Consider the following 13821-nt stretch of genomic DNA (forward strand, 5'->3'; position numbering starts at 1 on the left):
TTTCCTTTGCATGCATATTAAGCCTATGAACTTAATTTCTAAATCAGTGTTCATTTGTTGTATTTTACTTGCAATACACATCTAGAAATTAAAATTATACCTACCTATGCATTAAGTACAAATGACTGCATTTTACCATGTTTGCTGCATGAAAAGCTTAGTAACACAGTATCACATAATTATGTGAAAGGCAATTTAAGTCATGTTAATTGCTGCTGTGAAGGTTCAATTTTTTTTTTTTCAGCTGACATGTATGAGCTTATTGTTATGAAGGTATAGAAGTAAGGTTATTGTGTAATTTTTCCATGTCACATGATATTATGTTGTTTTAATTAATCTTAACAAGTTATATGGAACTACTAATATTAAACTGTTAATGCAACTAACACTAACATATCTGGCATATTATTAAAGCCGAACCCCTAGCAAGCAGGTAAATACACAGTTAAAGTGCATACACAGAAGCTGTTTTACCAGCTGAAGAAGTTGCAATATTGTCCTGCTATTCTTACGGTCCAAGTATCCCGCCAGACAACACAGCATGATCTTCAACCTCTATTTACTTTAAACACATACCCATCCTATTGATTAGGCTTTAACATTGATGAGGTCAACCCCCTGCTCTATTCTCTTTTCCCCTTAGCAGGTTCTCTGTCAGCATATACTGTATGGACTGCAGCAGAGCCTAATTGGTTCCTAGTGCTAGTACCCCCACTCTCAAAACTTCTCTAGCAAGGATTACTGGGTGCTGATAATAAGACATATTCAGTTACTTTTCAGTTACTTAAATTATATTAAATATATAATTAATTATTTTAAATATGTACCTGTACTAATACTGCTTTTATATCTGCCTGGAGTGCAGATTTATCCTTTCCAGACTCTATACATCTCTTAGCACTGGTAGCTATATCAAAAGTTCTATGTATTTCTCTCACTGCTAACATTACTACACAAACTTCAATTGTCGTGCTATGCTTATACTGCAGGGTCAGTTATTTGCAGCACCTCTAAATTGGAGAATTAAATAAATAGAGAATTAAAGGAAGGCTAGAATAACATATTTATTGTTTTTTTCCCAGAACAATTCAGAGCACTGGAGGAGTTATTTCTCATCACTGCAACCTAAGATGTAAAACTATGATGAATGTATTCTACCCATTATTATAACCACTTATGTATAGGTTTTATTAAAAGAGTTGGGGTGGAATAAGTCTTTTGGGTAGATGGTTTTTGTATAGGATTTAATGAAGATTAAAGTGCACTTAAATTAAAAATCAGAGCTCAGGCCAGGAAACTTTGGGATAACAGGAAAAGTTTAGTGTAAGGCTTAGGTAAGTGACCTTGTAGCGGATGACAATACTTTTGTTGCTGCAAGAAAAATGTATGCTCAAAAGAAGTTTATGACCAATGCAAACCAAGGCCTCACTCAGCAAATACTGCAATTTGCACCATGAATACACTATTGTTTAGAGTGCCAGAAGAAAGGTAACATTAACAAACAGTGCAATGGCTTTGGCTCACCCAACAAATACAATTAAAAGTACAACAACAAATTACAAGCCATGCATAACTCTGCCCCCAGCTACATCACTAACCTTGTCTCAAAATACTAACCAAACCACTCTCTTTGGTCTTCCCAAGACCTCCTGCTCTCTAGCTCCCTTGTCACCTCTTCCCATGCCCTCCTTGAGGACTTCTCCCAAGCTTCTCCCATCCTTTGGAACTCCCTACCCCAATCTGTCCAACTATCTCTTAATGTATCCATCTTTAGGCGATCCCTGAAAACCCTTCTCTTTAAAGAAGCCTATCCTGTTTCCAACTAATACACTGTGTCTTTACTTTCTCCATCAGCTCATCCCCCACAGTTATTACCTTTTGTATCGCTCTAACAAACAGGGCCCTCTGATTCTCCTTGTACCAGTTTTTATTGTAACTGTAATGTCTGCCTTTTTTTTTGTATAGCACCGTGCAAACTGTTGGCACTATATAAATCCTGTATAATAATAAAAATGTGAATTATCACCAACTATAAGAGTCTATATGCAAAGGGGGGTTGGCTGTTTCATTGGAAACCCATATGTATGCATGTATACATGCTGTAAGAATAAATTCACTTTAAAATAAAGTGCATTTATCCTTTTTTGTCGACCTACCCTGGACTAACCTAACCCACACTCCTCCCTAGATAAATATGTACCTTGACCTGTTGGCGTCCCCCTTTAGTGTCTGTTTACATCCTATGTCTCTTTAATGCACTTGCCGTACCTACTACACAATAGCTGCTTATAAGCTTCTATAGGGCTGTGTCCTGATCATCTACAGCTTCTGAAGAATGCTCCATAAAAGTCAATAGGAATCTACTATGCAGGCATGACCAAGACACTAATGACTTTTGGTTCAGAATGTCAACAAACATTCTACAACTTTGTGGCACACAATGTAAGCAAAGACTTCAGATTGAGGTAAGTATTCATCTGTGCAGGGTGAGTAGGTTAATTGGAGGGGGGAGTTTAAATAAATACAGTGCACTTTGTTTTAAAGGGAATCAGTGCTAATAAAAACAAAGTCTGCCATTTCTAATCTTCTTCTGAAGTTGGTAGTTACCTGGCTGCATAAGTCAGAACTCCAATCTGCCCCCCAGCTCTTCACAACCCCCCCAAATTCTGGGTCATTGACTTAGAAAGTATTGAATACATTAGATCAGCATGACATCCAAGAAACGCATATATTCTTAAGGAAAAGATATCAAAGGCAGATGTCATACTTTCTTAGTACAAGTTTCCTTTGAGCACATATACGAGCATTTAAAAGCCCTTAAATGCATGTACACACATAAAATCTCAAAAAGCAGCTAACAGCATACATGGCACATATAGATGCATATTAATGTAATTTAAAAAATGAAGCTTATTTCTACTGTCATTCAAGAATAGGGATGAGCCGAACACCCCCCGGTTTGGTTCATACCAGAACATACCAAACAGGCAAAATATTTGGCAGAACACACGAACACTGTTAAAGTCTATAGGACACGAACATGAAAAATCAAAAGTGCTCATTTTAAAGGCTTATATGCAAGTTATTGTCATAAAAAGTGTTTGGGGACCCGGGTCCTGCCCCAGGGGACATGTATCAATGCAAACTTTTTCTTTTTAAATGGCCGTTTTTTCGGGAGCAGTGATTTTTTTAATGCTTAAAGTGAAACAATAAAAATGAAATATTCCTTTAAATATCTTGCCTGGGGGTGTCTATAGTGTGCCTGTAAAGTGGCACAGTTTTCCTGTGTTTAGAACAATACCACAGCAAAAAGACATTTCTAAAGGAAAAATTGTCATTTAAAACTGATCGCGGTTGTAATGAATTGTCGGGTCTCGGCAATATAAGCAAAACTCATTGGAAAAAAAAGAGCATTGGTTCCCCCCCCAGTCCATTACTAGGCCCTTTGGGTCTGGTATGAATATTAAGGGGAACCCCGAACAAAAATTTAAAAAAAAATTGTGTGGGGGTCCCCCTAAAATCCATACCAGGCCCTTCAGGTCTGATATGGAAATTAAGGGGAACCCTGCACCAATTTTTTTTAAAAAATGGAGTAGGGGTCCCACCAAAATTCATACAAGACTCGAACATTGGGCTCATCCCTATTCAAAATGTGTCTACATGCTGAAGAAAAGCACTTTGTGTGAACGAGCCCTAAGGGTGGAGGGGTGTTTACTCCAGAGCAGTCAGAAGAAACATTGTATTCTTTCTTTAAAGTGGACCTTCAGTCATTTTTTCATCTTTCCATCTAGTAAATCTTCTGCCATTGTTGTTTCAACTTTGGATAGTAAAACATTTTTTTTTCTGCCAGTAAATACCTTATACAGCCCACTTCCTGTTTCTTGTCTGGTCATTAGCCTAGGCTTATGACATCATGCACAGCTCTCTCTCTCACTCTCATGGGAGTTTGCCAGAAAGGAAGGCGGGATGAGTCACAAGAGGGCCAATGAGAGCTGCAGGGCTGAAGAGCTGGAAGTGTGCCTCTGTGTGTCTGTGTAAATCCAGGGAGTGAACAGGCAGCAGCTTCAGCTGCCCACAGTTAAAATGGATGCAGCCAGACTTGGTGAAGTGAGATTTCTGCAGCATATTTGACAAGTACAGAAACAGAGTATATATAAAAATAATATGCAAAGTGGTTGGATGGAAGCTTCAGATTGGTGAATGGAGACATCTGATCACAGTCAACATTAATTATTAGCGTTAGTTGAAAAAGGGCTCTGCAGTCTTTTTAAGATCCTTCAAATGAAGCTTTGTCTTCCTCTTTAAACTCATTGCTGCTAAGATTCCAAGTGGCATTCCATGCTCAGTGTCGTCTTGATTCAGCAATGGCACTGAATCACTTAATTTTAATGAAAGCATTGAGAACTATATATTTTTTTAACATAGCTGCTTAACTATTTAATAGAACTGTCTACTTTTTCAAATCACATATATTTGAGGCATATCTGTATTGATGCATATGTTCTGAATAAGTAATACCTATAGTACCTAATATTCCAAACTTTAGCTTCAGTTCATTAATGCACCACTGCAAACTGAAAAAAGTACTTGCAATAATATCTTTACCTGTAGTAGTATTTGGACCACATAGTATAGCATGAGCCAATAAGTAACCTTCACCAAAGGGAACTGAATACCTCCATAAATGTTAATAAAAAATAGAAACAACTGGCAGCTAATCTCATATCAGAAATGCACCTATATTCTCATGTTAGCCACTACTGCTCATGTGAAAGAACTTCTTTTTCATTTTAATGTAATTTTATTGCAATCAAAAAAACAAAAACAATAATATTGAAACACTAATCAATACCATACATGAAACTGAAGGAATGAACAGTGGTCCAGATTTTCTCAAAAATAATTTTACATGAATACAATGAAGCAGGTATAGCCATGCAGCCATTTGGTAATCCAGAACAGAGCACAAGGGATCCAACGCAGAGGAAAAAATGTCAATATTTTTTTCTCAGAAACAATTTATATATTAATGTATATACAGTATAGAGCAGAAATAATCGATACCAGAGTACCATGGAAACAGTTTTTATGTTGCAGAATTCGACACCAGTATCATTAGCAGCTGAGGAACATGCTCCTGATCTTCTGGAAAAGCATATGTAAAGGCAAAAAAAATACAGTATATACTGTATATATATATATATATATATATATATATATATACACAGTACATCTCTGCAAACACATGCAAATGTATTCATGTTTTATCCTTTTAAATACCTTGCAACTACAGACAAGTACTTGTTGATTTTCCAGAAATACACAAAGGTCCCAAGTGGTGCTGTGGGCTGACCATCTCATTGTATTTTGAAAAACTACTGGACCATGTATTCTCAATCTTGGCAGTCCAATATAATAACTAGGAAGGCTCTTTGAGATAATACAGGAAGTGAGGACATGGGAGAGCTATTTTGCACTTATCAGACATATACAGTATAACAAAATGCTTCCAATGGTATATTTAACAGACCAAAAAGAGCAAAGAGAAATGTATTGTTAGAGTTGACATACAATTTAACCACTTGACCTCCGGAAGGTTTTTACCCCCTTCAAGACCAGAGCATTTTTTTGCAATTCATCACTGTGCTACTTTAACTGGTTTATACTCCGTCTCGTAACACTGTACACAAATGAAATTTGTATCATTTTTTCACACAAATAGAGCTTTCATTTGGTCATATTTGATAATAAAATTCATTTTTCATCATATAAATGAAAAAAATACCAAAACATTTGAAAACATTTTTTTTTACATTTTTTTCTACATCATTTTATAAAACATATCCAATAAAATTGCATTTCTTTATACATTTAGGCAAACATGTATTCTGCTACATGTCTTTGTTAAAAACCAAACAGTGTTTCTGGAGACACTATACTATTGGAGACACTAGTTTAGTTCTGATCATGATCAAGATACTGATATGTACAGACACTATACAAGTAATATGTAAGGGGAAAAAAACACCTGCTTACCGCATGTGACCACCACCAAAGAAAAATGCCTGCTTACCAGATATGTTAGACCTGTAAAAAGGTCAATAACACCTGTGGATGATTGTCCTGCCAGGGTCTTTGGACTGCAGTCTGTTCAGCACATGATGGTCCTGTAGACACTTTCTCCTATCCTCTCGCTTTCAGTTGTATCCCATTATTATGATGTGTGAAACGATAACTACTTAACAAGGTAAAGTGCAGAGTGTCAGGGCAGCCAATCAGCAATTGGCATAATTCTGACTGCTTTATATTAATATAGGTGAAATCTGATCGGTCAGGGTGGGTGACTGCACTTTGTGCACCTCATACCTCTCCCCTCCTTTTTTGACCTTTTTACAGGTCTAACATATCTGGTAAGCAGGCATTTTTCTTTGGTGGTGGTCACATGCAGTGTTAACAGCACAGGAGATCTGGAATGTCTGGAGTGTACCTATGAACTCTGATTCAAAATTCAGGAGTGTGACGCTTTTATTTTTCTCACTAACTTGGTCCTGCACCTGTCTTCCTCCTACCAAACAAGACTGTGTAGCATTGGATGTCCATGCTATTTTTTAGCCTTTCTTTTCTGAAGAAGGACTTATAACATTGCACTAATTAATACATATGTTGATATGTTTATGAATAGTATGTTGTTCTAAATGTTATGCGTGACCTTGCTTTTAGATTTACTATACAAATAATGGCAGTGATCAATGATTTATAGTGTGATTGTGGCATGCAATCTGGCACTAGCAGACACTGGTTGGGAGGGTCACTAACTGACTAAGGCAGGCCACAGACAGTGCTAATTTCTTTCCTTCAACCACGGGGTGATTCCCCCATCAACACAGACAGTGCTGACAGATGAGGGAAGCCATCGCCACTGGGAGTAGACAGTAATTATTGCTAGCAGCTATAGCAGCCACTAGCAATAATTGCAAGCAAATTCGACAGGCTGGTTGTACCCAAGTTGATTTACCAAACAACTTAGTACATTCAGCCTTCTCATACACCAATCAAATCTTGGCCGGTTCCTGCTGATCCGGCCAAGATTTGAACCGTCTATGGCTGGCATACCTGACACTGACGGTGCTAGTGACACAAATAAAGCGATCAGTGATAATACTGTACACTGAACTAATGACACTGTCTGGGAAGGGGTTAACATCAAAGAGCAATCAAAGCGTTAACTGTGTGCCTAACAAGTGTAATGTGTGTATTTTGTGCATCTTTTACTAACAGATCTGGCTGCTTTTTCTCCATGAACTCAGAGTTGATTTTGGGAAGAAGAAACAGACAGGTTGCTTGTGAGTGCACTGAGTTCTGTGTGTTTGTCAACAGTTTATCTACTGTGAGCAGGCAGCTAGGGATGAGCTTCGTGTTCGAGTCGAACCCATGTTCGACTCGAACATCGGCTGTTCGATCGTTCGCCGAATTGCGAACGTTATGGGCCGTTCGCGCTAAATTCGTGTGGCGCGTCACGGCCCATAATTCACTGCGGCATCGCAGTGCATTGCTGGCTGATGATTGGCCAAGCATGCACTATGACCCGCATGCTTGGCCAATCACAGCGCCGTCAGTAGAGAGAGCTGTAATTGGCCAAAGCCAGGGTGGCTTTGGCCAATTATGGCTCAGGGGATTTAGTACACACCCCACACTATATAAGGCCGCCTGCACGGCGGCCCTGTGTAGTGTGTGTTCCGGTGTGCTGAGAGATAGAGAGAGAGAGAGACAGTGTCATTTGATTTGAGTTAGATAGATTAGGCAGAACAGTCAGTCAGTTAGCTGCACTTACAGTGTATTGTGTATATATATGCATCCCAGGTGTTGCATATATATATATACACTGTATTCAGTTTAGCTAGATCCGTTCCTGTTATCTTCTATCTAGACTATTTACATTTAATGCAGTGCGTCCTGCTCACAGTGTTCAGCTAGATCCGTTCCTGCTATTTACATTTAGTGCAGTGCGTCCTGCTCACAGTGTTCAGCTAGATCCGTTCCTGTTATCTTCTAGACTATTTACATTTAGTGCAGTGCGTCCTGCTCACAGTGTTCAGCTAGATCCGTTCCTGCAATTTACATTTAGTGCAGTGCGTCCTGCTCACAGTGTTCAGCTAGATCCGTTCCTGCTATTTACATTTAGTGCAGTGCGTCCTGCTCACAGTGTTCAGCTAGATCCGTTCCTGCTATTTACATTTAGTGCAGTGCGTCCTGCTCACAGTGTTCAGCTAGATCCGTTCCTGCTATTTACATTTAGTGCAGTGCGTCCTGCTCACAGTGTTCAGCTAGATCCGTTCCTGTTAAATTCCTACTGACCGGCAGGCTTGTCTGGTTACAGTATATAAAGCTACCTGAAGAAAATTACAGGTGTTCTATTTGATCCTATTAGTACCACGGTCAGGCAGCTAGACTATTTACATTTAGTACAGTGCGTCCTGCTCACAGTGTTCAGCTAGATCCATTCCTGTTATCTTCCTACTGACAGGCAGGCTTGTCTGGTTACAGTATATAAAGCTACCTGAAGAAAATTACAGGTGTTCTATTTGATCCTATTAGTACCACGGTCAGGCAGCTAGACTATTTACATTTAGTACAGTGCGTCCTGCTCACAGTGTACAGCTAGATCCGTTCCTGTTATCTTCCTACTGACAGGCAGGCTTGTCTGGTTACAGTATATAAAGCTACCTGAAGAAAATTACAGGTGTTCTATTTGATCCTATTAGTACCACGGTCAGGCAGCTAGACTATTTACATTTAGTACAGTGCGTCCTGCTCACAGTGTTCAGCTAGATCCGTTCCTGTTATCTTCCTACTGACAGGCAGGCTTGTCTGGTTACAGTATATAAAGCTACTTGAAGAAAATTACAGGTGTTCTATCCCAGCTTAGTGCAGCTACAGGCCATTAGTATGTCTGGAAGGCCAAGAAGGAGAGGCAGACAGTCACAAGCCAATAAGAGAGGGCAAGCAGGCTCTGTGTCTAGTGCTGGTCGTGGAGACGGTGCATCCTCATCAGCACGTGGCCATGGGACATGCTTGGCCTTTTTTTCGGCAGCTGGCCATGTTGAGCCGCAACATGCGGAAGACTTGGTCGAGTGGATGACCAAGCCGTCCTCATCCTCCTCATCCTCTCTCACCCATGCCCAGGGTGCTTTGTCTGGCAAAGCAGCGGCCTCTTCCCTCAGCTCAATGTCATCAGTGACTCCTTCCCTAGCTCCACCATGTCCTCATGAGGATTCCCTCGAACTGTTTGACCACAGTGTTGGGTACATGCTCCAGGAGGATGCCCAGCGTTTGGAAGGCTCTGATGACGATACTGAGCTCGATGAAGGCAGTAACATGAGCGCGGACAGAGGGGGTGCCCAAGAAGGACAGCAATCTGGCAGTCATGCTCCCCCTGCTGCAGCATACTGCCAGGTTTGCTCCAGTGATGAGGAGGGAGGGGATGATGAGGTCACTGACTCAACGTGGGTGCCTGATAGGAGAGAGGAGGAGGAGGAGGAGGAGGAGGCGGCAGCACATCACCAACGAGGCAGGATGCCCTCCAGGGGCCAGCCTAAGGGCAGCACATTGACTGCATCACACCCCAAAGCTCCACATGTGCAGGGCGCTGCAGTCTCTGCGCGTTATTCAAAAAGTTCTTTGGTGTGGGCCTTTTTTGAGACGAGTGCATCAGATCGCACCGCTGCTATTTGCAACATATGTCTCAAGCGTATCTCGCGTGGCCAAAATATCTCCCGCTTGGGTACCACATGCTTGACCAGACATATGTTGACCTGCCATGCAGTTCGTTGGCAAGCGTATCTAAAAGACCCACACCAAAGAACAAAGAGGATCTCTCCTTGCTCCTCATCAGCTGAGATTTCCAACCCCACTAGACCTTCAGTCCTCTCTGAGACCTGCAGTGAGAGGAATGAAGGTGTAGAATTAGGTGTGTCACAGCCAAGTACTTGTGGGCAATCTGCTTTTGGTACACCGACGTCAGATTGTACCAGGCAAATTTCCCTGCCCCAGCTGCTGCACCGCCGAAAGAAGTTTGCTCCCAGCCATCCACATGCCCAGCGGTTGAATGCTAGCTTGGCAAAATTGCTAGCACTTCAACTGCTGCCTTTTCAGTTGGTAGACTCTGCCCCCTTCCGTGAGTTTGTGGAATGTGCGGTTCCTCAGTGGCAGGTACCCAAACGCCACTTTTTCTCACGGAAGGCGATTCCGGCTCTCTACCGGCATGTGGAAGGCAATGTCCATGCCTCGCTGGACAGGGCGGTCAGCGGTAAGGTGCATATTACCGCTGACTCATGGTCCAGCAGGCATGGACAGGGACGTTACCTAAGTTTCACGGCGCATTGGGTGACTCTGCTGGCAGCTGGGAAGGATGCAGGACAAGGTGCAGTAGTGTTGGAGGTTGTTCCGCCACCACGCCTCCAAAATGCTGATTGTGACACACCTCTCTCCTCCACCCCCTCCTCTTCTTCTTCCTCCATGGCCTCTTCCTCGGAACCAGCGGTGCTCCGTAGGCGTTCAAGGGGCTACGCAAGTACGCAGGCCAAAAGATGCCATGCGGTGCTTGAGCTGGTGTGCTTGGGGGACAGGAGCCACACTGGGGCAGAGGTTCTGTCAGCTCTGCAGGGGCAGGTTCAGAGGTGGTTGACGCCACGCCAACTTAAGGCAGGAATGGTGGTTTGCGACAATGGCACCAACCTCCTCTCTGCCCTCCGACAGGGACAAATGACCCATGTGCCCTGTTTGGCTCACGTCCTTAACTTGGTGGTGCAGCGGTTCTTGGGCAGGTACCCGGGCTTACAGGATGTCCTGAGGCAGGCCAGGAAAGTCTGTGTGCATTTCCGCCGGTCATATAATGCCAGTGCTCGGCTGACGGACCTCCAAAAGGAGTTTAACCTGCCCAAGAACCGCCTAATCTGTGACATGCCCACCAGGTGGAACTCAACGTTGGCCATGCTGCAGCGGCTGCACACGCAGCAGAGGGCCATCAATGAGTACCTGTGCGACTATGGCACCAGGACAGGGTCAGGGGAGCTTGGTTTTTTTTCCCCACGCCAGTGGGCCATGATCAGGGATGCATGCACTGTCCTGTCACCATTCGAGGAGGCCACGAGGATGGTGAGCAGTGACAGTGCATGCATCAGTGACACTGTCCCCCTTGTCCACCTGTTGGAGCACACGCTGCGTGGAATAATGGACAGGGCACTTGAGGCAGAACAGAGGCAGGAAGAGGAGGACTTCCTTAGCTCTCAAGGCCCCCTTTATCCAGACAGTGTTCCTGCGTGCCCGCCGATCACACAGGAAGAGGACGAGGAGGAAGAGGAGGAGGAGGAAGATTGTGTCAGTATGGAGGTGGAGCCTGGCACTCAGCATCAGCAGCAGTCTTTAAGGGATCAGTCCCAAGAAACACATGGACTTGTACGTGGCTGGGAGGAGGTGGCTGCGGACCATGTCGTTCTTAGTGACCCAGAGGACTCCGGACCGAATGCCTCAGCAAACCTACGCTGCATGGCCTCCCTGATCCTGCAAAGCCTGCGTAAGGATCCTCGTATTCGTGGTATCAAGGAGAAGGACCAATACTGGCTGGCAACCCTCCTTGATCCACGTTACAAGGGTAAGGTTGCGGACCTTATCTTGCCATCGCAGAGGGAGCAGAGGATGAAACATCTTCGGGAGGCCTTGCAGAAAGGTCTGTGCAACGCGTTCCCAGAGACTGGGAGGTTACAAACTCCTGTTTCTGGACAACGTGTTGCTGAGGCTTCGGTCAGTCAAAGAAGGAGCGGTGGAGAAGGTGGCCGTCTGACCGATGCGTTCAGACAATTTTTTGGTCCGCAGCCCCAAGGTATGATCGGTTCCAGCAACCATCGCCAGCGTCTGTTTTACATGGTGCAGGAATACCTAGGGGCAAGATCAGACTTGGACACCTTTCCCACCGAAAATCCTCTGGGTTACTGGGTCTTGAGGATGGATCACTGGCCAGAGCTTGCACAGTATGCAATTGAGCTACTGGCCTGTCCTGCATCCAGCGTTCTTTCGGAACGCACATTCAGTGCTGCTGGAGGCGTGGTAACCGATCACAGGGTGCGTCTGTCCACCGACTCGGTCGATCGGCTGACCTTCATAAAAATGAATGAGTCTTGGATCACCACCAGCTACCAAGCACCTGATGCTGATGTAACCGAATAATTTTTTTTGAAATCTCAGATCCCTTCAAAGACTGCCTATGCTGATGCTGAGTGACTATCCCTGAGTAATTATCCTCTTCCTCCTCAATCATCACGCTGATAGCTTGTAAGAACATTTTTGGTTCTGGGCGCCACCACCAGTGCCTAAGGCACAATTTTTCAGCCCCTGTTTAACAGGGGCGTGTAATTACAATTTTTGATGTAATACTTTGCAGCAGGGCTCGTTCCTGCATTCCAACTAGAGTGTCTGTGAGGGGTTGCAGTGTTGTGGCACCAGCACCAGTGCCTAGGGCCCAATTTTTCTGCCCCTGTCTAACAGGGGCGTGTAATTACAATTTTTGATGCAATACTTTGCAGCAGGGCTCGTTCCTGCGTTCCAACTAGAGTGTCTGTGAGGGGTTGCAGTGTTGTGGCACCAGCACCAGTGCCTAAGGCCCAATTTTTCTGCCCCTGTCTAACAGGGGCGTGTAATTACAATTTTTGAAGCAATAATTTGCAGCAGGGCTCGTTCCTGCGTTCCAACTAGAGTGTCTGTGAGGGGTTGCAGTGTTGTGGCACCAGCACCAGTGCCTAAGGCCTAATTTTTCAGCTCCTGTTCAACAGGGGCATGTAATTACAATTCTTGATCTAATATTTCACAGCAGGGCCCTGTGAGGGCTTACAGTGTTGTGGCCACAGCAACACCTAAGGCCCAAATTTCTGCTGAGTATATAGGGCAGGACCCTACTTTCAAACATCTAACTTACAAACGACTCCTACTTGCAAACGGAAGGAGACAACAGGAAGTGAGATGAAATCTACCCCTAGGAAGGGAAATTCTCTCCTGTAAGAGTTAATATGGGAAAACAATTTCTCCTTTCCACTGATGCTTTCCAATCCTTGTTCCACAAAAAAACCCAAATTTTCAAAAAACATTTTTCATTGGGACAAAAAAGTGAGGTGAAATCTTCTGAAGAGGAGGAAAGACAGCAAAACAAATGTCACAGGGGTGATAACCCTTCCCTATGTTTTCCAAAAAGCTTAGAAAAGATTTTTTGGCTGGAGCTAAACACGTTAAAAATGTTCAAAATTACAAACAGATTCTACTTAACAACAAACCTACAGTCCCTGTCTTGTTTGCACCGCCTGTATACTGCTGTTCAGAGTATATAGGGCCTGGTGGCCCCACACCTTTCCTTATTTTAATTTGGGTGCGGGGTTCCCCTTAATATCCATACAAGACCCAAAGGGCCTGGTAATGGACTGGGGGGTACCCATGCCGTTTGTCTCACTGATTTTCATCCATATTGCCATGACCCGACATGACATTAAACCCGCAAGCAGTTTTAAATGAGATTTTTTCCTTTAAAAATGACATTTGGTGCAGGGACTGTTCTAAACATGGGAAACACGCGTCACTTTACAGGCATACTATAGACACCCCCCAGGTACGATATTTAAAGGAATATTTCACTTTTTTTTTTTTACTTTAAGCATCATTAAAATCATTGCTCCCGAAAAAACGGCCGTTTTTAAAAGTTTTTTTTGCATTGATACATGTCCCCTGGGGTAGGACCCGGGTCCCCAAACCCTTTTTAGGACAATACCATGCAAATTAGCC

At 43.3% G+C, this 13821-nt stretch overlaps 1 protein-coding gene across 1 annotated transcript in view; it reads right to left on the bottom strand.

Annotated features, from left to right (window-relative positions):
* Window positions 1-13821, bottom strand: part of IL1RAPL1 (interleukin 1 receptor accessory protein like 1) — a 2301818-nt gene that overhangs the window by 2222614 nt on the left and 65383 nt on the right. The window lies entirely within an intron of this gene.

Source organism: Aquarana catesbeiana, linkage group LG02 (genome assembly GCF_042186555.1).
Source record: "Aquarana catesbeiana isolate 2022-GZ linkage group LG02, ASM4218655v1, whole genome shotgun sequence".
Classification (NCBI taxonomy): Eukaryota; Metazoa; Chordata; class Amphibia; order Anura; family Ranidae; genus Aquarana; species Aquarana catesbeiana.